Raw genomic sequence first — 27,011 nt, 5'->3', positions numbered from 1 at the left:
ATATTGCAAAGGTTTTGGCAAGGTATAATGTCCTCAAGAAGAGATAATGTGAGATTCTGGAATGAGCCACAGTGGAGTGGCATTCCCACTCATAGCTCCGATGGAGGAGGGGGAGGGCTTACACAGAAACTAAAGAAAAATAACTTAGTGGAGAAGACTTCGTGAAAGGAGCTGTGGTCATTGGTGGAAGGTCACATAGCCAACATGTGGTGACTCCAGCAGTGGAAACTGGTGACATAAATGGTGTCTGACTTCCCAGCTTCCACTCATGCTTGTCATTGAATGACCCCAGCAGCAAGCCAGAGAGCAAGTGAGTTTGATGTAGTCCATAAATTTCAGGTTCCTGGGGCACAGAGCAGGTAGAATGGAGACAGGGAAGGGAGGGGGGAAATATCTAGCACAGTTATCAAAGATCCCAGTAGAAAAATTCATTTTTCAACTTCCCAGATTTTCATTTTATTCAGTCTTTTACTCAGTGAACATTTATTGAATACCTAACACTGAGATACAGGCAGTGAATCAGGAAAAAAAGACAGTATATGTGTTCAGGGATTCTATGGTTTAGTGAGGGAGTTAGAATACAAAAAGCAAAATTATACAAGGAAATAAACCTTTTTTTAAAAAGTAAGCCTTTTTAAAAAAGGTTTTATTCATTTATTTGAGAGAGAGAAAGAGAGAGCGCGAGAGAACGGCAGAGGGAGAGGGAGAAGCAGACTCCCCGCTGAGCAGGGAGCCCGATACAGGGCTCGATCCCAGGACCCCAGGATCATGACCTGAGCCGAAGGCAGCCGTTTAACCGACTGAGCCACCCAGGCGCCCCCAAAATAAGCCTTTTTATAAAAGTAGGTACGACGTGCTCAGCAGTACTTTGGAAGAGTGGTTGGGATATCAGGAAAGGCTTTCTGGAGGATATGCCTCTGATGGACCTGGGAGGTAAAAGTGAGACTTATCCATATGACGCATGTGGAGAAGTATATTCCAGATGGTTGAAGAACATATGCAGGTACTCAGAAACCTTAAGTAGTGTGGAGTTTTTCAGGAACATTGTGACAGAGACAATTCTCCTCTTCCTTACTAATAGAATTCCTTTGTTGTTGTTGTGGGGCACTTTGTGCTGGAAACACATGCATACGCATACACATGTACATGCACAGCTGAGTGGGTCCTTGATGTAGGCCAAGACAGTTAACAGGAGCTAGGCTCTGAAAAATCAATGAGATAAGTCATGCATTCAACAGTAACAGGAAATACAGACTTAATCACAAGAGAACTCTAGGTGTCAAATACACAATACAAGAAAAATGTGTATAAAGTATTTAAAATCGTAAAGGGTGCATTTAAAATTGTAGTTATACAGTGAGGGATTTGAGCAGATAAGTTTGAAAAAGAACATTTAATTAGAACTCTAAAAAATGAAAATTAAATAACTGTTGAAATAAAAACTCAGTGAACAGGTTGAATAGCAGATTAGACACAGTTGAAAAAAGAATTGGTGAACTCAGAACTCAGAACCATGTACACATAATCCTAAGAAGGTAAAAAATCCTGAAGAGAGTAAAGGAGGTATGAAGCATGGAGTAATGGCTAATTAGAGTGCTAGAAGAAGAGAGAAGAGAGAATTATTAAACCAATACAGCAGTATTTACAAAAGAATTAAGAAGAGTAATCCATCATCCAAGGAGCAGAATATATTTTTTTTATCATGGAAAAATACACTTATCATTAATTTCACCATTTTAACCATTTTCAAGTGTACAATTCAGTGACGATGGATATACTCACAATGTTGTATTAATGTATTAAAAGATTTTAGTAATGCTCTGAAAAGGTCATTCTAAGCTTTGTATAAGATTTACAAAGAATAATGTAATAGTTGTTTACAGTCATTTAAAATTCTCAACAAAGTGAACAAAATTAATGTTAAATGTATTCAAGTTTACTCTCACAAAATACATTTTAATAAAGAGAAATTAATTACAATAAAAGATGTGCAAGCATCTTTAAAATCATTATTTATCCTAGTATATTGAGTTGAGAATTGAAATTGAGATTTCAAGTTGTCATTATTTTACTTGTCTATAATTTTAAGAATAAACCAAAATTAAAATGGTGGTACTTATATAAGCACTGATTTTGGGAGATTGACATCTTTCTGAATCTTTTTGTACTTTGCTAATTAAAATCTGTATGCAATTTAAACTATCAGGCTAATTTTTTACAACTGATAATCACATTGATAGCATTACAAATCCATTCTTTATTGGGCTTCTACAGTGGTTTATAATCTGAGAAGAAAGACTTTAAAGAATGAAGTTGTTGATTTTCCATTGTCCGATAGGGCCATGGGCCCAATTTCCTGCTTCAAGGACTATTCTTAAACCAGCAAAGATGGGTTTTATTATCACAGGGACCGTAATTGTTCCCCTGATGACAGCTTTTTACAGAGGTTATTCAGCTAGAGAGAATTCACTTTTGGTCTTGCCAAACTCATTGCTCCCTTTTCCAGAAAGGAAGAGCAGCTAGTGAATATCACTTAAGATAGTCTTCTATACCTAAACATATACAATCATGGCATTATTCTTTGTCTCTTGTCCAGAGTCAAGAAACTGAATATCTTATTGGTCTTATATTCTCTTTCATTACTGCTGACACTCCTTTGGACACTGTAAATTATTTGGCAGGTAGCTACTAAATAAAAGTATGAATGAAAGAACTTAGCTGACAGAAAGCAAAAACATAAGAGTTTTGAAGGGAGGTTTGGTGTTTTTATTAAATGCAATGTAAATATGTTTAAACAGTTTATTTTTCCTGCCTAAAAATGTCATATAATTTGTACTCTTAGGGTCAATGAATAGAATTATGTATATTAACATTCATTTCTGGCTTAATTTAATTTATATTCATTGTATTAATGTGCGATGAACATGAGAGAGAGCATGTTATCATTCTCAAGTAGCTTTCAAGCATAAGAGGTAGACGTGCATAAAGATGCACATCTTTGTGCATCTTTATGCACAAAGGTTATAATGTTATAATGAATATTATATTATAATACCATAACATTCAATAGAGGTGATTAAAAAGGCATAATTTTAATTGAGATAAAGAGATATTACATAAAATTTAAAGATGGACTTGATAAGTATGTTTTTCATACACACAGAAGTGGATGTAAGGTGTGTTAGGGTGAGGAGAGAATTAATCAAAGGCAAAGGTGTACAAAGTTTGATGTGTGTTAATATCACACAGAGAATAACACACATGAGACAAACTAGGTTAGAAATGAAGATGAGTCAAGGATAAGTTCACTGAGAAAAGAATATGTGTTCCATTTGGGATATTAAGTAATTAAGTGTCCTTAGAGCATAAGTAATTGGAAGAATATGGTGGGAGCTGTCACTAAAATCAACTTTATGTGAGATGTCGAGGAGCTTGGGCTTTACTTGACAAGTAATGGAGAATCACTGAAGGTTTTTAAACAAGAGAACAACCTGGTAAGGCCTACATTATAACTAGATTACTGTGGAGCAGTATGTAAATGAATTTGTTGGGTTTCGTACCATAGTGAGTTCAATACCCACTAAGGGGAAAAAATGAAATTGGGCTCTTATCTCACAGCTTAAAAAAAATTCTAGGTAGATTACGGGCATTCATCAAAAAGCCAAACCAAAAAAACAAAAACAAAACAAAACAAAACAAAAAAACAAGCTAAAAACATTTAGTAGATAGATAACATATCTGCACCCCAAGGTAGGATTTCTTAAACAAGACATTTAAAATCTCCAATCAAGGGGCACCTGGATGATTCAGTCAGTTAAGTGTCTGATTCTTGATTTCAGCTCAGGTCATGATCTTAAGATCATGGGATCACCCTGCATTGGGCTCCATGCTTAGCTGTGCAGGGAGTCTGCTTGAGATTCTTTCCCTCTTCCCTTCCCCCTGCTCACGCTCTTTCTCTCTCAAATAAATAAGTCTTTTAAAAAATTAAAAAAATAGAAAAATAAAATCTCCAATCAAAAAGAAAATATTGATAAATGCATTCGTATAAAAACCTACCAGATTTTCAATAATTAAAAATTTGACAGCACCCTGTATTAGTCAACTCAGTAGTGACTTACACAAGCATTTAGTTTTCACAGTTCTTAAAGGCTGGAAAGTGCATAAATAAAGGTGCAGGCTGATTCATTTCCCCAGTGAGGACCCTCATTCTGGCTTGCATATTGCTGCCTTCTTGCCATGTCCTTACAGGTTAGAGGGAGAGAGGAAGCAAGTTCCTGGTGTCTTTCTTATAAGGGCACTAATCCCCATCATAAGGGTCCCACCTTCATGATATCATCTGAATCCAATTACCTCCATTTCCATTTCCAAATGTTATTACACTGGGGGTTAGGGCTTCCACATATGATTTTTTTGAGGGATGAATTTAGTCCATAGCACATCCTATTTCCCCCCCTCACTCTGCCCCTCTGCTTGCTCCTAGAATTATCTCCAGATAACCTAACTCTCCCCAAACTTTTGTCTCAGACTCTTTTCAATAGAAACCCAGACTAAGGAGTTGGCATCAGAATGCAGACTCTGAGGATGGGATCGAGGAACTCACTGGCCAATAGGTAAGAAGACTGTGGCTAGTGGTAAGTGAAGCCTGTGAATCAGAAAGAGGCAAGGTCTGTTCCAGGAACTGGCAGGAGTTGTGGCTACAGTGCATGAAACGTGGCTGAGATCAAGAACTGAGGCTGAAGGTGAGATTATGCTGGTCCCCATAGAATATGTTGAACAGTTTGGTCTTTCTCCTCCTAAAGCAAATGGGAAAGCATTGACGTATTTTAAGCTGTGGAGCAATGATGTTATATTTTCATTGAACATATTAGCATGAGGAACAGATTAGAAAGGGGTAAATGGTGATAAAAGCAAGTGTCAGACGAGGCTATTGCATTAGTCCAGGTGAGAACAGGTGAGAGTATGGACTAGGTTGAAAGCAAAGACCATGATAACTTGCTTGGAAGTTTCAAAAGAACATTTCTGCATTTAATGGAAGATTTGGCCAGTTGAGTATAGTGGTTCCTCTGAATACTCCTTTGAACGACTGTCTGATTATTTTACCCAAAGGAGTAATTCTGGGATCTAATCTCCAGTTGCAGCAGCTGTCTAGGGAAAGCCCTTACCTTGACAGGAACAGAAGCTCAAGAAAAATAACTCATACTTCTGAAGCTTAGAACTGGCAGAATGCTACTTCTTCCCATATTCCACTGGACAAAGTAAGTTGCATGGTGAAGACCAATGCAGGAAATTGGAGAAGTGTACTCTGCCTCTATGAGGACAGCACAGGGTTGGCGATGAGTACTCCTACTTTAGAAAAGGGAAGAATTGTGGCTAATAGTTCAACCAGTTGCAAAAGCCAAACTAAATCATATTCTGCCCAACAAAACCTGGAAGCCTTTTGGTAATTCCTTTCCCCTCAATATTTCCCCTACTACTTAGAATTAATTCCTTTCTGTGTACCTTGCTTTTAAAGCGATGGCCAATAATTATTTCATAAGGAAGTCTATGTAATTTTGTAAGGTTTTTCTCAAGTGAAAAGTTTACATTTGGAAAACCAAATATATTTTGATTCATAAGAGCCAGGCTTTGTAGAAAGCAGAAAGGATTTTCTGTGATTTTAAAAAGCCCAGTTTTAAAAATTAAGAGCCAAGCCCAGAGTACTGAACATAGTTTTACACTACCAAAGGAAAAATATCTGATATTGTACAATACTTACTGTTTTACCATGAATGAAAGAAAAGTTTAGTCAGTAGGTTAGAAGGGATGGTTCTGAAGGGACCTAATTGGCATCAGTGCTGGTAGGTTAAGAAACCGGGGTAGGAAATTGATAGATTTGGGGGATTCACAGATTGGGGATTTTTGTGCCTGGCCTTCCAGATTGCAAGAAGGAAAAGATAATATCTGTTTAAATTATAAATCACTGAGGGATGGTGTTTTGGCAAATGGGCCTGAAGTTAGTCTTATAGAATTTGATATACCCCAAGGTGGTGTAGTCAAAGTAGCCAAGAGTCCCCAAGCCTTGTAAAGGGAAGAAGTCTTTAGAAGACACCTTGAGTCAGAATGTGTGACAAGTCAGGATGGGACTACTGATACCTGGACAGGAGCCACTTCTAAGCACCTAAAGTCATCAGAGATGTAGTAAGTCAGGGCACAAGATAGTAATGATTAAAGATGGCTCAGGGGTTAGGTGTTCACCTCTCCATCCAGATAAATGCAAGTCACATGCCCTTTCTGACCACCTCTTTACCTCTTGCTCCCTGGGAGCTAAACTTATATAAAAAAGTAAAGGAGAAGGAGGCGTGAAGAAATCTTGAATACATTTTTTTTTAATGCTTGTGTCATATGGGGCGAGCTTATAAAACAGGGGTGATGGGAGCACTTTCTTTGCAGAACGACTGGTGTTGTCAGAGGAATGTGGGCTTTGGGGCTCTGTAGCCATGTGGCCGTGAATAAAATTGGGTATCTACCAACAGAATAAATTTTCAATTGGAAAGTGGCTGTTACCTTGAATTGGGAAAAATCAGAACCTCTGCCTTCAGTGGAAATAGGGGTCAAAATTGAGGTCACCCAGAAGTTGAACTGAAATCATAAAAAAGTGGAAAATTTACATTTCTGCACAAACAGGTTTTTAGTCTGAAATATAAACACACATATCATTTTGAAATAGGAGTTTCCAAGATGTTTAGTTCTTAAATGTCTGGTCAGAGTCTCTTAAGATACAGGCCTGTTCTGTTTTATAATGTTGTAGAATTATTGTTTTACCATGTAGTTGTTTTGATTTGCAAGGTTAGAGATTAATGGAGCAAAATACAATCAAACGTAATGAGCAGAATCAAATTCTTTTCCCATGGTTTCAGCCAACGATCCAAGAGTTCTTGACTGCAAATTTGAACACATTGACTTGACTATCAGAGTCACAGCTCACCAGGGCCTTGTACACAATCTAATACCATTCAGCAGAATGAAGATTTGTTCACTCAAATAGATTTATTTTGCTATTTTTTGTTGCCAGCGCAAGGTGAAATGCAAACTTTGAAATACGCCTGAAAAGCTGGTCAGGATCAGCAGCCAGACCAGATAATTAGGACAAAACTATAATACTCAGCACCATATTCTTAGAATTTGTAGAGTACAAATTATATGCAGCTGTGAATAACTCCTAATATTTAAGCAATGGGTAAAAATTTTACTTTTTGACCTGAACTGTTTGGTTTGGCTCTCTCTATACGCATTATGGCCAACTTTCCATTTTGCTTTGTACTTTACAGGCATGGGTAAAATCTGGATGGCTAAGAAACTTGAGCAATTTTGTTCTTAATTTGGTAAAATAAAGCAAAACTATTTAGCAAGTCATTTATTATTTGTTGAGATATACTGTCTCTTAAAATGGTTTAAATAAAGTATTAATTTTATGTGTATTTGGAAATTCAGATTTAGAAATAATTTGTCTAGTCCAAGGAAAGAAGGAATGTTAACAGTGGAGTATAGCCAGATTTTTCTTGGTCATTCTAAACAGACTAATTAAAAGAATAGGTTTCATATTTTCTTTGGGAGAACTAGCTGGTACACATTCCCAGAGAGCCGATAGTTTAACAGAAAAATTTCTGAAAGAAAGAATACAAAAGAGATGCAAAATACATAAGAAAAATTTAAGAGAGAGACCAAACTGGTATGAGTCTGGAAAAGGGAGTTAAAGATTTTTGGTAAGTGGAAAAAGGGCAATTGAATGTTACAGGGTTCTGATTCCTGGGACATGGACCATGAAAGGTGGATTCTAAAAGAAAAATTACAAAGTGAAGGAAAGGACTAAATCAATACCAGCATACACTCAAAAACTATGTCATTAGCTATAAAAACTTCTTCCAGAGTAATACAGGTTTTTTTGTTTGTTTGTTTTTGGAAGTGATCTCTTCACAACTAGAAAGAAACATCAAGGCAAAGGAATCAAATTGAGTTTCTCTCTTAAATTTTGAACCTGGTCATTGCCTTCAGTGTTGGAGGATGTCTACAGCTGTAAATAATTTACACTCCAAAAGTTATAAGAATGAGACTGAGTGAAATACTAGTAATACTGGAGAGGAGCCAGGGAGAAAGGGAAGGTTAATTTGATATGTCCTATAGTATCCAAGAAGTTAGTTCACTTCATATGTGGTAAAGAGCAGATAAAATGTACCCAAAATAAGTTTTCAAAATTAATCTTCTGTATTCCAATTTTTTCCATACTGTTTTTATATAAATGTATCTATTGGAACTTGTAAAAAATTAAGTGACTAGAAACTTTTGCTACATACATCCTAATATAAATTTAATAATAAATTCATATAAAAGTATGATTACTTTTCAGCAGCTTTGCTTGAAATAATTTTATTTCTTAAATTTGGATATAATTGTCACTAATAAAACTATATTTTTCTAGTGTATAAAGATGTTAAGCATATTATATATTGGCTATCATTAAGGGTGAAGATTTTGAGAGATGTAAAAACTTTTTCTCACTTTAAAGATAGTTGTCAGAAATATAAACATCTTTGTTGTTGACTGGTATTAAGATATTTGAGTGGAAAACTAAGATGACATGACTGATTTTCACATTAGCACCGAGTTTTGACTAAGTATTATCTTCTCCAAACACCCATTCCCTTCTTTGAACAATAAAAACAGTAATAATACCACAGTTATTCTAGTCAAATACCATATCTATCAATTCAGGCATGAATTTTGCCCATGCCTGGAATTTTGCTTGTGTTTAAGAGAAAAAACATGTTTGCAAAAATGAGCACCTTGTCTTTAAGTGGTACTTATTATTTGTTAAATGGCCAAATAGAAGTGATCATAACATTATTAGTTTGAAAATCTGATAAAGGGACCATAAAAATACAATACAATTTAAAATTAGGCAGGTGATTTGCTGGCATCCTCCAAAAGGCAACATTGAAGTTATTTTTACTGATGCTTACATTGTGCCATTTTTTATATGTAATTCCTTTGAATGGGAAGTTCTTGCCATTATTCCTAGGCTCTGTCATTCAACAAAGTTAAGATAAATACATATATTTATCTTACATATACATATAAACTGTATTTATAAAGTATATAGTTTTATATATCCCTTTTATGTGGTTATATTTATAATTTATATATATTATACAAATGTATATATACTTGTATAAAATGCAGAATGAATTCTCACTGATACTTTCATTAACAGCTAGAACTAGGAGTTTTTACTAACTTCTTCCGTCTTCCATCCATGTCTCTTTTCTCCTGTGTTGCAAACCCTAGTTCTTGAAGACCCCAGGAATTTTAACAGGAGCAGATCACAGCTCACATACTTTCTCACTTCTTTTATCCACAATATACACACAACAGTCTCAGAATAACAATACCAACACCTCCACCAAGAAGATGATTACTGAAAATAGTTTAAATTTGTTTGCAGGTTTTTTTTTTTTTTGGTCAAATTATCATGATTTAAATAACTTGAGATATTTAATCACTGCATGGTTATGCCACTAACTGGATATATGTGTAAGTTCATTTGTTTCTTTATTTTGAAGTTTAGAGATTGATTGCTTTTCAATTTAATTCTGCATGATCCCAAAGTTGAATATACTAAGCAAGATACACTGAAAGAAATTTCACTTCTGGCTTATTCTCTCTACCCAATAACCCCAATTGTTGTCACTTAATTTTATAGTTTATCCATTTACTTTTAATATGTCATATATGAAATATATGTATGTGATATATTAAACATATGTGTATCTTCATGTCTTTCCTAGGTACATCGTAGCATATTGTATTTTTAAGTGTATTGACGCACAATGTTACGTTAGTTTCGGGTCTTCAAGTCTGTATGTTATGCTGTGCTCATGGCATGTATAGCTACCGTCTGTCACCACAAGCTATTATAGTACCACTGATGATATTCTCTATGCTATACCTTTCATCCTTTTGTTCTTTTTAATACTATATTCTAGACATCACTTTATGGTCATATAACAGAAATCTCTTCATTCATTTTTATAACTGGACAGTATTTTGTTGTGTTAATACGCTCCTGCTTATTCATTCAAATATTGACAAATATTTGTGCTATTTCCAATCTATGCTTTCTCAGTTCTTCTTGCAATTAATGGTATTGTGTATCAGTCCTTTTGTATGTTCACCAGTTTATCTTTGGTATGTATTTCTACAAGGGGTATTGCTATTGCATGAAATAGTAAAAGATATATTTAATTTTGCTAAATAGTGCCAATTTTTAATGTTATATGAACTTCTTTTGTATTTTTCTTTAGAATTAGATCTAGATATGACCCTTACATTGCATTTGGTTGATACCTATTTTAAATCTCTTAATCTATAAATCCCTGTTCGTTTTTCTTTGAAATTTATTTACTGATGTAAACACATGTAGAATTTCATTTTCTTCCCTGCATTTCTTATAAACTAAAGCTATATTTTGAGGTTTGATTTGATTTTGGCAATGTGTCCAAAACTTCTATTCAAGAAATGTTGGATACTTCCATTAGGAGATATAATAACTGGATGGCTCTCTCTGTGTGATGTGATGTGGGTAGCCATTGATGACTATATTCTGGATTCCTTCTTAATTAGTGATACACAGAATAATGATATTCTAATTCTATTGTAATATAGCTGATTATTTCTTTTCCCCCATCCTTTTTGTGTTCTCATTCTGGAACAATGATTAGATGTATTTTTCTATCTCCACATGATCCTTCATATTCTATAATCTCTATTTCATATTCTCCAAATCTTTTATTTCTGGAGTGTGTTCTAGATTTTCCTTTTGCTTCTATTTTTAAGTTCACTAATAGTCACTTCAGCTTGGTCTAATTGCTGGTTAATCACCTTAGCTTGGTTATCTACTGGTTAGCCACTTCCAGTGAATTTGAAATTTTTAATCATTCAATTTTTATATTGAGAATGTTGCTTTGTTTATTTAAGAACTACTTGGACAATTTTCATAACCTGGATTTTGTTTATACTTTTAGGACGATGACACACATTGAACTTACTTTGTTTTTGGTCTGTGCAATTCTAATACTTGAAGTCTTTCTAGTTTTTAATGTACTCTATTTTTTCTTCCTGGTTTCACTTATCATGTCACATGTACTCATATATTTGCTGTGCTGTGTTGTGTGTATGTGTGTGTATGTGTGTATATATGTTTATGTGAAGATCACTTATAGGGGGACTTCATCTGGGAGAATTATTGAGGTCTTGGGAGTACTTTCAATTCAGAACCATTTTAAAATAAATTTGCTGAGAATTTTAAGATTAATCAGGTCATGGAAGTTGATCTGCAAACTCATAGAGGTCCAGCTTATATTTCCATATTTTCAGGAATATTTTACCTTTAACATTTGAGACAAGCTCAAGACAGGCAGATATTAATTGATCATTTACATTCCACATAGCAAGCTAACTCATCATTACTTTCATGCTGAGGTGAAAATTATTTGGAGTTCTAGTTCAATGTGAGGATCTATGCTGTTTGTTCTAGGCTTTCCCTTCTCCTGTGCCCTAAGATGTCCTCAAAATGGAGGTGCAAGGTTCCTGAATTTAGGAAAATACCCTTACAATGAAGGTTGACTTTAGTACTCTTCCTCCTTGATTTCTTAATTTCACTTTATATTTGGCATACTATTTCTTAATAATCTTTACAGTTCAGCAAAACATCATTTCTGTTTTATACCAGCTATTTAAAATCTTATCATTAGTATAGAGTTTTAAGGGGTATTTAGATCATTATGCTGCCAGAAAGACAAAAATGTTTCATGATATACAGAATTTTAAAGTTAATAGAAGTGATATACTATCCAAACCAAAAGACTCAATGTGATGTGCCTCAAATTAAACAGATTTAAGAGTAACTCTAAGAGTTCCTTGCCTGGACTATAAAAAAACAAACAAAAAATGTGAACAGTTTCCTAAATACGTCAAACAGAGTTACACAATTGTTTGATTATCAAGGGGGCAAAATAAAGGTTTAAGGTTAATAAATATATTGCAATGAATTAAATGGAAATGTTTCTTTGATTTTCTAAAGTAAAATTCTAGTTACTAAGTTACATTTGCTGGCATGTTAGATTTAGTAGATTAGAAACTAGAAATGATAGGGCTTGTATGAGGGTACTAATTAAACCACCGATCCAAAAGTTGAACAAGAGAGGTAGCTCTTTCTGGCAAGGAAGTGAGAGATATAACTCAAGGTGTTTGCATCTACAATCTAATAGTAGAAACACAACTTTATGATAGTTTGATGTACTTGGGGATCTTGAGATAATTGACATTTTTCTCTCCCATTATGCCTGTCTTAGCATATTTCTTTTAATTAATGACAAAAGTTACAGGTTACTGGGTCCAAGGTTATTTGCCAGCAAAGGGATTTTCTTGATCAATATACTAAATCAAACATCATCTGGTTTTATCTAAGTTTTGTCATTTCATTTTCATCAACAGTTTACTCTTGATGAGTTCATGCTGAGTATCTACCAATTTTGTATGAATCTGATTGCCAAGAATGCCTTCCTTTATCTCTGAGAATCTTGTATTTATAGTTGAGTAGCTGTAGTCATTTGGTCTGAGATGTGCCATTTTAGTTGGCTATCTCACCAGGTGTGACCAGATCAGAGATGAACAGAATTTTGGATATTATCAGGCCAAATCCTTTTAAAAAAGTAAGTAAAAAACCAAAAAAGACCAATGCACAGTGATATGTGAAACTTTCCCCAAAGTCATTCAATTAAGATATGTTTATGTTACCAAAAAAACCCTATCCAAATTCGTGATGTATCACTAATTGAACAAATCATAGTGTTTACTGTAAACCTGGTACTTATCACCAGTGTGCTGGAAACTAAGGCTAAAAGCTGAATAAGGCATGGGAACTGCTCTGAAGGAATTCACAGAGTTGGGGGAGTATAACTATAAAGAAATAGTTAAGACCCGGGGCGCCTGGGTGGCTAAGTCGTTAAGCGTCTGCCTTCAGCTCAGGTCATGGTCCCAGGATCCTGGGATCAAGCCCCACATTGGGCTTCCTGCTCCACAGGAAGCCTGCTTCTCCCTCTCCCACTCCCCCTGCTTGTGTTCCCTCTCTCGCTGTGTCTCTCTCTGTCAAATAAATAAGTAAAATCTTAAAAAAAAAAAAAAGAAATAGTTAATACTTTTGGTCAAAATAATTTCTAATAGCTTTCAATGCATCCTTTCCAAATTTATCACTGCAAAGATGAAAAAGAGGAAAACTTAAACACCAGAACAAAACAAGAACTGAGAAGACCTTGTGCCAGAATTTTGAAGAATTGTAGACAGTAATAAGGCAAACAGGGTGGGTATGTGAAAAAGTAATCATTAGCATCTGACTTACCCTAAATTTTGATAGAGGTTATTCTGAATAATAGCACAAAGATACTTTATGTGTCCTTTTTTAATGACATATACCAACCATCTAGAGAACTGGACTTTCACTCTCAAGTCTGTTTCCATGAGTTTGACAGATGTTCCTAAATACCTGGCTTTCACCCCTCAGTACACTGGTAAACAAAGAATGCAAATGCCAAAAATTTACTCTAGCGGGAAATTTTTGTGCACACACATGTGTTTGCATCTTTATATAGGTGTGTGGGCCAGCAGTGTACCAGAAAATTATGAAAAGTACAGTTCTCTTCCAAAAAGAATTACAAGGAAGTGTGATGACAGGAAACCTAGCTGTGCATGCTGGGAATTCTACCATTTTTACATACTATGTGAGTGGATTGCCTAACAATTTAAAAGTATAAAGAATAATAAGTTATTTACGTTTTAAAACTGTATTTTTAAACGTGTATTTTCATAGCACTTTAATAACATCACATAGTGGCACAATAGTACATGAACATATTTTATAAATGAATACGTGTACTTTTATATTATGGGTTTATACTGAATATAATTTGCCGATGATTGCATAATCAAAAATGTTTGGAGACTACTAAGCAGAGAAGCAGAAAATCATGCAGTGAGGGAGGGAAAAAGGCAGATGAGTTATATCAGTAATTCTATGGAGTTTATAAGGATTAAAGGGAGTTCTGATTACAGACAAACTTGCTGCCTCTCACAAGGCTATTATTTTGTTATAAAACAGCTTTATTGAGATATAATTCACATGACTTACAGTTCACCTATTTATATAATTTGGTGGCTTCAGTATATTCACAGAGCTGTGCAACCATCATCACAATCAGTTTTAGAATATTATTGTTGCCCAAGATGAAAGAAACCCAAGAAAGAACCCTGCAGACTTTAGCCGTCACTTCCCGTTTGCCTTCAGCTTTAACAGTACACAAACAATAATCTACTTTCTCTCTTTCTATATTATCCCATCTTGCACATTTCATATAAATGGAATCGTAGAATAGGTTGTCTTTTTCTGGCTTCTTTTACTTAGTATAACGTTTTCAAGATTCCTCAATGTTATAGCATATATCCAGTACTCCGTTCTCTTTTTCACTGCCAAATAATATTCCAATGTATAGATATACCACATTTATCAATCAATGGGCATTGGGTTTTCCCCCCATGTTTTGGCTATTATGAATAACACTGTTATAAGCCCTTGAGTACAAGTTTTTATGTGGATGTAAGATTTTATTTCAATTACATCTACAGCCAGGAGTGGAATCAATCACTGGGTCACATGGAAACTCTATGTCTAACATTTTGAGGAACTAACAGACTGTTTTCCAAAGCAGCTGCACCATTTTATATTCATACCAGCAATAGGTTAGGATCTATTTCTTCCATGTTCTTCATCAACACTCGTTATTATACATCTTTTTTATTTTAGCCATCCTAATGGATATAAAGTAATATTGCATTGTGGCTTCAATTTGCATTTCATAATGACTAAGATGCTGAACATCTTTTCCTCTGTTTGTTAGCCATCTGTATATCTCTTTTGAAGATATGTATATTCAAGTCCTTTGCATATTTATAAATTGGGTTGTTTATCTTTTTGTTGTTGACTTGTAAGGGTTCTTTATATATTCTGGATACTAGGCCATTATCACATATGTGATTTGCAAATGTTTTCTCTCTTACTGTCTTTTCATTTTCTTCATAGTTTTCTTTCATGCATGCAAAAGTTTTAAATCATGATTAAGTTAAATTTATTGATTTTTGTTGTTGTTACTTGTGCTTTTGGTGTCACATTCAAGAAACCACTGCCATTTCACATCAAGAAACCTCATTGGCTCAGTCGGTTAAGTGTCTGACTCTTGATTTTGGCTTAGGTCATGGTCTCAGAGTTGTGAGGTTGAGCCCCGTGTCGGGCTCTGCGCTGGTTTTAGAGCCTACTTAAGATTCTCTCCCTCTCCCCTTTTCCCTTCCCCCTCTTGTTCTCACTCTCTCTCTAAAATAATAAAAATAAATAAATAAAAATTTAAAAAAGAAACCATTGCCAAGATCCAAGTAATTATTTGTCCCTATGTTTATTTCTAAGGCTTTTTAGTTTTAACTCTCAAATTTAGATCTTTGATCTATTCTAAGGTATTTGTGTGTGTGTGTGTATGGTGTGAGGTAAAGTTTCAGTGGCATGTGGAATCCAGTTACCCCAACACCACTGGTTGAACAGACTGTTTTTTTCTCCATTTAATTGTCTTAGCAATCTTGTTGAAAATCATTTGGCCATAGATGTATAGGTTTATTTCTGGACTCTCAGTTTAATTCCATTGATCTATAAGTTTATTCTTACACCTTACTGTTTTTATAGGGGTGGCTTTGTAATAAATTTTAAAATTGGGAAGTGTACATCCTCCAATTTGTTGTTCTTTTTCCTGAAAAAGAAATAATCCTGATTATTTGGATGTTTGGGTACCTTGCAATTACATATGAATTTTAAAGTTGGATTTTCCATTTCCACGAGAAAAGGGTGTTGTGATTTTGATAGTCCCTGCATTGAATTCAGTAGAGTTTTGGGAAGTATTGCCATTTAACAATATTAAGTCTTCTAATCTTTGAAGAATAGGATGCCTTTATTTATTTATGTATCTGTCATATCTCTTAGCAATGTTTTGCAGTTTTCAGTGTACAACACTTGCACTTTCTTGTGTAAACTTATTACTAGGTATTTTATTCTTTGGGGTAGTATTGTAATTGAAATTTTTTTTAAAATATCCTTTCATATTGTTTGTTGATCCTGTACAGAAATACAACTGATCCTTGTGTTGTTCTTGTCATCTACAATTTTGCAGGATTTGTTTATGGGCTCTAACAGATTTTATATGGAGTCTTTAGGGTTTTCTACCTTTGAGATCATTCCACCTGTGAATAGAGATAGTTTGTATCCAATTTAGATGCCTTTAAATCTTTTTCTTGCCTAATTACTCTGGTTAGGACTTCCAGTAAAATGTCAAATAGAAGTGATGTGAAAGTGGGCATCCTTTCTTTTTGATATATTAGAGAGTTGAAAAAGGTTTCAGTGTTTCATAATTGAGTTTTATATAAGCTGTGGGTTTTTCATATATACCTTTTATCATGTTGAGGACATTCCTTTCTACTTCTGGTTTACTGAGTATGTCTATCAGCAGGTTGTCAGATTTTGAAAAATGCTTTTTCTTTATCTTTTGACATGATCTCCTGTGTTTTTTCCCTTCCTTCTATTATAGTGTTGGGTTACATTGATTTTTATATGTTGAAACACCTTTGCATTCCTGGAATATATCCCACTTCTTCATGGTATATTATCCTATTAATATGCTATTATATTCTATTTTGTATAATTTGGTGGAGGGTTTTTACAACCATATTTATAAAGGGTATTGGTCTGTAGTTTTCTTGTGATGTCTTTGGTTTTGGTAGCAGGATAATGCTGCCCTCATTGAATCAGGAAGTTTACCTCCTATTCTATTTTTGGAAGAGTTTCAGAAGGATTGGTATTAATTATTTATTTATTTACTTATTTATTTATTTAGGATGCAGTAGTTAAGCTATCTTCCGGTGGTGGGTTTTACATTTGAGATTACTTATTTTTCTTTACTTGTTACAGGTCTATGAGATCTTCCGTTCACTCTTGAGTCAGTTTTGGTGGTTTCTACATTTCTAGGAATCTGTCCATTTCATCTAGGTTATCTATTTTTTGGCATACAGTTGTTCATACTATTCTGTTATAATCTCTTTTTTATTTCTCTAACATTGGTAGAAATGTCCCTACTTTCATTTCTATTTTATCAGTACAGTTCTTGTCTTTCCCCTTCTCATTATTCTACTTAAAGACTTCCAGTTTTGTTAATCTTTTAAGGAAAAAAAACCTTCTGGTTTTGTTGATGCTCTGTGTTGTTTTTTTTCATTCTCTATATGTTTATCTCTGCTCAAATCTTAGTTTCTTCTTTCTGCTAGTTTTAGGTTTAGTTTTTTTTCAATATAGTTTCTTAAGGAATAAAATTAATTTATTGATTTGAGCCAGAGGATTACTTTGTTTCAGAGGATTTTCTCCTGGTAAAGTATATGGTTGCTCTAAACCTGTGCTTAATTTGCAGAGTTCGGTAGGTAGTTTCTGACAGTTTTAGCAAGTTTACAATTTCTGAGCTCCAGAGTTGCCTGTCCCACTGTTTTTGCTGATGTTCTTTGGTTCAGAAACATTTTTCATTCATTTGGAATGAACATAGCTCTTATCATAGGTCTGTAATAGGTCTTGCCATGGGTCTATGTTAATTTTTCCATCCTCTGTCATGATAAGGTCTAAAAGGACCTGGGCCACTGTTAGAACAATGACATAATGCTAATCACACTAGTTGAGGAAGAAGTGACTAGTATGTTGATGGCTTTGCTACGGGGCATGCCCTACCAAGGGTGAAGGAAAAACTCTACCACATTAGTAAAATTTTAGGCATACAGGATAACACATTCAGGTTAGCATATCTTGCATTTCCCACCATGATAAAGGAAGCATAACTGACCTTTTTGTCATTTGTAGTAATTAGCTAGCAATGTTGTGAATGGTACATAACAAGATTACTTATTTGTTCATGGGGATTGTGGAGAATAGTCTTATTTGTGCTTTTTATATTTTCTGATCTCTTAAGAATAGGTATTTATTATGTTTTAATATTATTTTTCAACAGAAACATTTAAATTCTCATAAAATTAATAAGAATGAGTAAGTAGACAAAAAATTTGGACATGTAATTTTTCCCTTGCTGAAGTCAAGATTCTTTATCTGTAAAATAAAGATTTGATTATATTAGTTGTTTTCCAAAGTGCTCCTTAGAGTCTGGGGAGTCTGTGGATGACCTCCAAGGGCTATTGTTGGAGGAAATTAGATGGGAAGAGAGTTTCCAAGCGGGCAGTTTTCCAAGTCCTCCTCCAAGAATTAATGGGAAAAGTTCCACTTTGATATACATGACTTCTGTGTAATATATATGTGTTTTTTATTTTTAAGAGAATGTACTCTGTTACTTTAAAAACATTTTGAAAGCTAATGTGAAAAATAATTTCTTAATTTATTTGACTATACACTGTCAAAATATTGAAATATAATTATCATTTTGTTATTTTTCAAATTACCTAGAACATCATCTGAGCTTGTCCTGAACAGTGATTTGGGGAATAAATGGAAGACAAAAGCATTGGGTTATGTGTATTTTAAAACTTTTAATAATAGCATATATTCCTGAGCCCTTGTAGATTATTCTTATTGAGGTGATAATATGCATTAGTTTCAAGTTTTAAGATCTCAGAGATATTATAAATAGGATACTTATAATTAAGATGATTATCATTGAGGTATTTTTCAAGGTTTCTAGAAATCAACAGATAAAGGAAATTGTACATTACAAATTGTAAATGCAATTGTAAAGACAATATTATAGTTGTCTTATGTTAATTTCTTTTTTTAAGATTTTATTTATTTATTTGAGAGATAGAGAGAGTGAGAGAGAGAGCCCAAGAGGGGGTAGGGTCAGAGGGAGAAGCAGACTCCCTGCCGAGCAGGGAGCCAGATGCGGGACTCGATCTTGGGACTCCGGGATCATGACCTGAGCCGAAGGCATTCGCTTAACCAACTGAGCCACCTAGGCACCTGTCTTATGTTAATTTCTATCATTTAACTAGAGATGTAAATTTTCACTAGTTTGAACCAATAAGAATGCAGTTTTTTTCCTCCAAATTTTTATTTAAATTCTAATTTATTAACATATAGTGTAATATTGGTTTCAGGAGTAGAATTTAGTGATTCATCACTTACATATAATACCCAGTGCTCATCATAACAAGTGAAGAATGCAATTTCTATCTGAAGAAAAATAAATGTAGTCCTATTGTTATACTATACATTATTATCATTGAATTTTTTGGGAAATATGTTTAATAACATAGGCCTAATTTTAACATACTTTTATTTTCATATATCTAGGATTTAGGTGAAATTATACTTTTTTCTTTGGATCATTACCAAAAAAGTTTCAATTTTTATTGATTTGGGACATTTTTAAATTCATGAAAAACTCAACATACACATCTTTATGACCTTATTGTGTAGGAAAATCCAAAATATGATTGCCTTTCAAAAATATATTTTTTAAAAAATATGAGCCTCGATTCCTTTTCTTTCTTCTTTCCCATAGTTTTTTGAAGTCAGAAGACATTATGCCTGGGTAATGGAAGATATATAATGAAAACATTAGGGCCTTTATTTAATTAGCTAATGGTAATATATATAATTTATTTTTATCTAAATTAAATGGGTGATTTGTATGTCTTTTGCTTTTGCAAAATTTCAACTCTCTTTCAATAGTTGGACATAAAAGAGATTTGAATTCATCAATTTCAGTTAACCAGAATTGAACAAAATCCTGAGGGACATTTTACTCCTTTTAAGTGTTTAGAATAAAAAGAATATCATTCATTTTTTTGTATTGTATAATTCAATCTATATTATTATTATTATTATTATTATTACACCTGCCATTTATTTAGTGCTTACAATATGCCAGACTCAAAATTTTATTTTGCAAATTCAAAATAATCCTTATAACAACATTTTGACCAGTTTTTGCAGATGAAGTGATGCTTAGGGGAGGTTGGTGAAGTGGGTACATCTGTTTACCCAGCAGACCTGGCCCTGAAAGGACCCTGGATGAGATACTTGTGAGGGAGATAAAGCCTGTTTTTGGAAAGGGTTTCCGACTGTGGTATGTGGAGGAGAGCAGGTGAGCAAACTCTAGATATCCACAATCTTTAAAAAATGTATTTCACTTTTCAGTGGATTCTTTAGTATGTTTCACTAGCAGTGGGGTCTCTTTCCTTTATTATTCAGTGGCTTTTTGTAGTCTTGAATTTTCCTGATACTTTGTTCTACTCTCCCTGCCTGGGTGCCCATGCTACGAACCCTCCTCAGGGAGATTATCTACTTTATTTAATAGCATTTCTTCAACTAAGTGGATGGACCTAGAAGGAGTGATGCTCAGTGAATTAATTCAGTCAGAGAAGGACAAATAACATATGATTTCACTCACAGGTGGAATTTAAGAAACCAAAAAAACAAACAAAAGGAAAAAAAAATGAGAGAAACAAACAAAAACAGACCCTTAACTATAGAGAACAAACAGATGGTTGCCAGAGGGCAGGGGGGTGGAAGATGGGGGGAAATAGATAAAGGGGATTGAAAGTACACTTACCGTGATGATCCCTGAGAAATGTATACAATTGTTGAATCCTTATATTGTATACCTGAAACTGATATAACACTGTATATTAATTATACTTAATAAAAAATTTCTAGGGCATTTCTTCAGGCATTTTTCTGTCTTTAAGCAGCTGTTGTGTGTGGGAGAAGGAGAAACTAGGTCCCAGTGCTCTGTGGTCAGGCAGGTAGCCCAGTGATGATCTTGGTGATAAATACATCAGTTTGGGTTTATGCTGCTCTTGGATTCTCCCCAGACACTCTGGCAAGATTGACTTTTACCTTGTGGCAGCTTTCTCTTTTGGATGTTGTGTTTTGTAGTTTCCCCCACATTGGTTTCCCTGTCATCAGATCCAATATGCTTTTGATGTTTAGAACTTTCCAAAAATGTCTTGTCTGATATAAGCCCTCTTTCTTGATTTCAGCAGTGTTACGGGTTTATTTTTAATTCAACAACAGCCACATTTTTGTCATGTCAGTGGGATACAGCATGTGAGGAGAGGAAAACATGTATTTGGAGTCCATTATATTAAAGTCTGCTGATACCATAAATGAGTTTTATGAAGTATCTCATCGTAGGCTTAAAAACTGATACTCAAGACTATGCTTCATGTTTTGCTCTTTCTTGAAAAGAAATTTTATAACTATACTAATGGTGCCTTGATCACTGTTTTTTTCTACTATCTCATAGGATTTCTTTCATTTTTGAACAGCTTTGGTTTATCTCCAATATACTCTGTTTTAAATATTTTTTAAGGGATTTCAAGCCTGGTTAATAGTGTGATAATAATGCATGTTGCAAAAAGATTAAGGTTAATTGAACATAGTACTTTAAAAATTCATGCCTCATAATTATAAGAGACTTGATGTTTTTATTAGAATGTTTTGCCATTTATAGAGATCCTTATAGATAAGATAAATGATAATTTTCTACACATATGTATGTTTTTATTTCCCAGATTTTCCTTCACTGACGTTAAGTATATGGCCTAACATAGGAAACATACTGGGGTTAAGAACAAACCCATATTTCTTAAGACTTGACTCACAGTTTTTTTAAAACAGTAGATTGTGCTAGGAAGCGTTATGGTTTTGGTAGTTTTTTATTGCATTTTGATCATAGCTGGGATATATTACCAAAAAATGGAAATACCTTACAATATAAGGAAATAACATTTTTTTTCCTTTCAGAGTGCAGGTAATTCTTTCTTACAAGAATTCGAAAGGACAGATTAACAAAAACAATGAATTTTGGAAATAGTTAAAGGAAACAATGTTATATGGAGAAAACGTATTCATAAACCTTAGCAAATAGTAGTTTAGTGCTTCCCAGAATATTTATTAACATTAATCAGAACAATTATGCTTTGAGGAGGATTAGTTCTGTCTTGAATGAGATGATTTAGCAAGGTTGTCCAATGATTATAGTTTAAGGATTCAGAAATTAAATAGATTTTCTAAATCAATTTAGTAAAATTAATTTTTCTCTGTGTGGATTATCTTTCCTCCATTTGGTGAACAAGTTAAATTATAATTTAGCATAGTTCCTGAGTAGAAAAAGCACTTTCCATTCATACAGTGACTGTTTAGTTGTGTAATTTTGAGGAAAATACAAGATGTTTGGTCTTACCAGTTTAGATGTATCAAGGAAAAGAATTTTTGTTTCTTTGTACATAGTATTCCTCAAGCTGAATTAACTAAGAAGCGTTAATTATAATACTGTAAAACTGAGTTAGAAATGGGTTTCCTATGTTACACATGGGTTTTGTAGCATTTTTGTTTTCATCTCTTATGCATTTTATACCCTAATGCATACAGACTACGCGAATGACTGTGTTTGACATGTGTGAGTAAAGTGGTGTGTGTGTGTGTGTGTGTGTGTGTAGGAGTGGTGGTGGTGGGGTAGATACTAAGGAACTCAAGTTTTAGTAAGATAAGCCTTTGAGGTTCTCTAGTCTAATTTCTTGACTATAGGTATGTGGGGAGAACAAGGCTTGGGAGGTGGGGTGCCTTTCCCCGAGGCCACAGCTGACAGCTGGTTCCTGGCAGAACTGAGCTGTGTCTCAGTCTCTCACCTTCCCCTACTCCATCGTTCCGAACAATGGACCTCAGCTCCATAGCAGTTTTGCCCCTCAGGGGATATTTGGCAGTGTCTGGAAATGTTTTGGGTTCCAAATGTCAATAGTGCTGAGCTTGAGAAATCCTTCCAAAACATGAAGTACATCACAAACCAAGGAAAGAACAGTTAACCATTTACTTCTGCTATGAGTTTGATCAAAATCCAGTGACTAATTTTTAATCCTTATTATGTCATATATATATATTTTTTTTTTTCCTTATATAAGAAGAAAGATTTGTCTCTGGGCCATTTTCTCATAAGTAGGTATTCCCAAGGAGAGTTCCTGAAATGTCAGTTGCAAAGATAAATTCATTATGATTTCACAGTCTCACAAAGATGATTTTTTTATATGCTTATTATAAGCCTAGGTAATAAGTCTAGTTGGTTTTGTCAAAGCCTAAGTGTTGGTGCCGGAACAAAATCACAACTGCAAAGTGACTACTTAGAGAGGTAGCAAAATAAGTCATGAGATCAGACTAGGCCATGCTGACATTTGCTTAGTGTTTGCATTTAGAATGTAAAATTTGCTTTAAATCTATTTTCTAGATGTTGTAGTTAGGGCAACATAACTACTTTTTAAAATAATTCCTGCTAATGATAGCTTTAACTTATTAGTGTTAACTACTCTTTTAAGCGCTTTATTTCCATTGCCTTCTTACCCTTAGAATCCACCTGAAGTTATACCATCCATTTTACAATGATGGGACTGAGGCTCAGACAGGGAGCTCCCCAAGCACACCCAACTGATGCTCAAACCCACATCCATTTGTGATTAGGATATTTTCTTTTTAAAGGTATATTAAGGGGCACCTGGGTGGCTCAGATGGTTAAGCATCTCCCTTCGGCTCAGGTCATGATCCCAGGGTCCTGGGATTGAGCCCCACATCAGGCTCCCTGTTCGGCAGGGAGCCTGCTTCTCCCTCTCCCTCTGCTGTTCCCCCTGTTTGTGCTCTCTCACTCTGTCAAATAAAAAAAAAATAATAAAGGTATAGTAAGTATAGATCAAATTTATTTTTCTTTTTTTAAAAAAGATTTATTTTTATTTATTTTAGAGAGAGAAAGAGAGCAGCATGAACATGTGAGTGGGGAGGGGGGCAGAGGCAGAGGGAGAGAGAGAAGCAGACTCCCTGCTGAGCACAGAACCCAGTGCAGAGCTCTGTCTCAGGACCCTGAGATTAGGACCTGAGGCAAAGTCAAGAGTCACCACTTAACGGACTGAGCCACCCAAGTACCCCTCAAATTTATTTTTCTTACAATTTTTTCTTAACTTTCTCTGTAACTGACAAAATACAAATAAAGTTGGCTTTGTGTTACAACTCAGACATTGTCATAGAAAATAGACATTGTGTTTGTAAAGAAAGTCTGGACATTGCACGACAATAGTTCCTATTACTTAAACAGTGAGAGGGAAGAAAACATTTTCTGAAATGCCGCAATAAGATTCATATATGAACACTCATATTTATGTGGCTGATGTGTATGGGTAGACACAGGTTAGTTTAATAAAAGATGGTGGCTTCCCACCTGGTCTGTCTTGATTAATGAAGAGCTTATTTGTAAAATCACAGTGGACTCTGTGATTTCGTGCATATGCGTTTCTAATCTATGGTTTCAAATCACCTAGTGCCTTTCAATCAGAACTAAACTGGCTTCCTTGCAAGACATTTCCAGTTACTTTGACAGTTACTATGCTTTTGAGTAATTCTACAAATACTGTTCAAGCCATTAAAATTTTAGCAATTAAGATTTACCTGTACAGCTGAATTCAAAGTAGTGACTAAGGTCCACAGAAAACCTTTTCTGTTTGTCTTACTTTTCAGTATTTCTCTATCCTGCTTTGTCAGTGAGAGGCACATATGTATGATGTTGTCACTATTAACTCTTTCAATGTATTAAAGTAGGAAAAAACCCCAATAGGAGAAATTTAAAAGTCACCATATGCTTATTGTTTTAGAAGTGTATCTTTCAGATTTATTTTTGTTTCCTTCATTGCTTTCACAGAACATCCATTCATCCATCATTTATGCATTTGTACCTTCATTCACGTATCCATTTATTTGCTTATCTGCCAAAAATTTGCAGACAGATACAATATTATGTCCTTAAAAAATTTACAGTTCTCTGAGGAGAGCACTGCATATTGCGATACTAAGTACATGCATATTGCCTTTGATTGTAGAATTAACTTTATGGGGGATTCAGGAGAAGCCTCACAGACATCGTGAGAAATAGCTCTGAAATTAGGTAAAGGTTGCTGTAGGAGTTTTCAAGCTTAGGGTGTCTTCTGAACTCCCCCAACTGCTGATAGAGATCTGGAGTAAAATCAGTTTTGATTAATATATTCCCCATTGTTTCTCCAGTTAGACAGTGTTTATAACTTTCTAGGGGCCTATAGTTCCCAATTTAATAATAAGACCACAGGAGAAGACTGATGACAGTGACTTAACCAGGTTAAGTCCCCATCACCAAAAGCCTGCATGAGGCCAGTCATGGTCCTGGCTGCTTCTGTCATTCTCGATGTGGCTTTCATCTGAATTATGACTTCATGACCTCAAGATCAGTTCATGCTTCTTCATATCCGGCTTCCTATTCTTGTTCAAGGAAGGATAAAGAGAGAAGTGAAATGGAGAGGCATCTAATCCATATAAGGAAGACAAAACTTTTAAAAAATGCTTATCAGACCTCCATTTCTGTTTTACTGCCAAAACTGTACCACATAGCTAAGTGTATCTGTAATGGGAGTCTTGGTAACATAAGCTTTTTTTTTTTTTTTAACTATAGGGAGGAAACAGAAATAATGCTAGGTAGGTAAAAGCAGACTTGACAGGGAGGACCTAATATATAAAATAAAATTGAAATCCACACCTACAAATAATCAACTTTCACTGATGTGTGTTGAGTGCCGTAAGATATTGTGAACTTGTCAAGAAATTATGAAAACTCCAAGGCTGAATTTTCTCCTCCTTTTTTCATATGCTCCCCTTGGTTGTTATGGGATATGGAGTATTAAGATGATGAAATGCTTGTGCACTCGTGTGTGTGTGTGTGTGTGTGTGTGTGTGTGTGTGTGTTGTGTTTAAGCCACGGTGACAATGTACCGTTTGAACTAAGATGGAGACTTGGATAACTTTGCTTCCATTATGCTGGTAGGTCCTGTCAGTCAACAAAGCATTTGTGAGCCAGACTTGGTAATAAGCACAAAGCAAGGTCCTACTGCACTTTTTTACCCCAAGAGAAGAAAGGTTGTGTGGGAAAATGAGCCTTCACTCGACAAAGCTTTAAATGAGAAGATGCTTTACATATATAGTTAGATTTTACTGATCTACTAGTAGTTTATAAACTTGAGAGTAAAACCTGATGTGGAGAAACAAAAATCTGATTGGTGTGGGTTCAAAAGAGAGGGAAGCAGATGAAATGGAGACAGAAATGGACAATTCTTTCAGGTTTTACTCTAAGAGTAGTTACTGTGTGTCAGGGGTGTAGTGCTATAAGGTCTCGGGAATAATAAGAAGGTTTCTAGCTTGACAGACTGCATGGGTGGCAGCATCATTATTTAAGATTAAGAATCCAAGATGCAGGAGAGGTTTGGAAGAAATATAAGAGATTTACTCTTTGGGAATTACTGAGGGATTTAAATGGCTCCTAATGCCCATTCTCATTAGACTGTTAGACATACAGATCTCAAGCTTGATAAACTGTTATGGACTGACTTATGTATTTGGGAATTATATGTGTATCAGTGTATTTTTTAGGGCTACCATAACAAATTAGCACAAACTTGGTGGCTTAAAACAATAGATATTTATTATCTCACAGTTCTGGGTGATAAAAGTATAAAACCAAGGTGTCAGCAAAGCCATACTCTCTCTAAAGGTTCTACGGGAGGGTCCTTCCTTGCCTCTTTCCAGATTCTGGTGGTTGCCAACAATCCTCAGCTTGTAGAAGCATCACTCCAATCTCTGCCAATGTCTTCTCATGGAATTTGCCCCTGAGTGCCTGTATCTAAATTTCCCTCTCTTTGTAAGGACACCAGTCATTCATTGGACTAGGGCCCACCCTCATTCACTTGACCTCATTTTAGGTTGATTACATCTGCAAAGACCCTATTTCCAAATAAGGTCACGTTCACAGGGGCCAGGGGAGAGGACTTCAACATATCTTTTCAGAGGA

General features: G+C 34.8%; 1 protein-coding gene across 2 annotated transcripts in view; it reads left to right on the top strand.

The window, feature by feature from the left end:
• CCDC102B (coiled-coil domain containing 102B) overlaps nt 1-27,011 on the top strand; it is a 185,686-nt gene that overhangs the window by 18,186 nt on the left and 140,489 nt on the right. Inside the window, exon 2 of one of the 2 annotated variants that reach the window (XM_073898067.1) lies at nt 4,525-4,739. The exons of the other annotated variant lie outside the window; for it this stretch is intronic. The gene's annotated coding sequence lies outside the window, so the exon portion shown is untranslated. The remainder of the gene's footprint in view (nt 1-4,524; nt 4,740-27,011) is intronic. 2 annotated transcript variants of the gene reach the window in all.

Source organism: Callorhinus ursinus, unplaced genomic scaffold, assembly GCF_003265705.2.
Source record: "Callorhinus ursinus isolate GAN/ISIS: 27379988/994484 unplaced genomic scaffold, GSC_fseal_2.0 scaffold11, whole genome shotgun sequence".
Lineage (NCBI taxonomy): Eukaryota > Metazoa > Chordata > Mammalia > Carnivora > Otariidae > Callorhinus > Callorhinus ursinus.
This window is presented reverse-complemented; position numbering and strand designations above follow the sequence as displayed.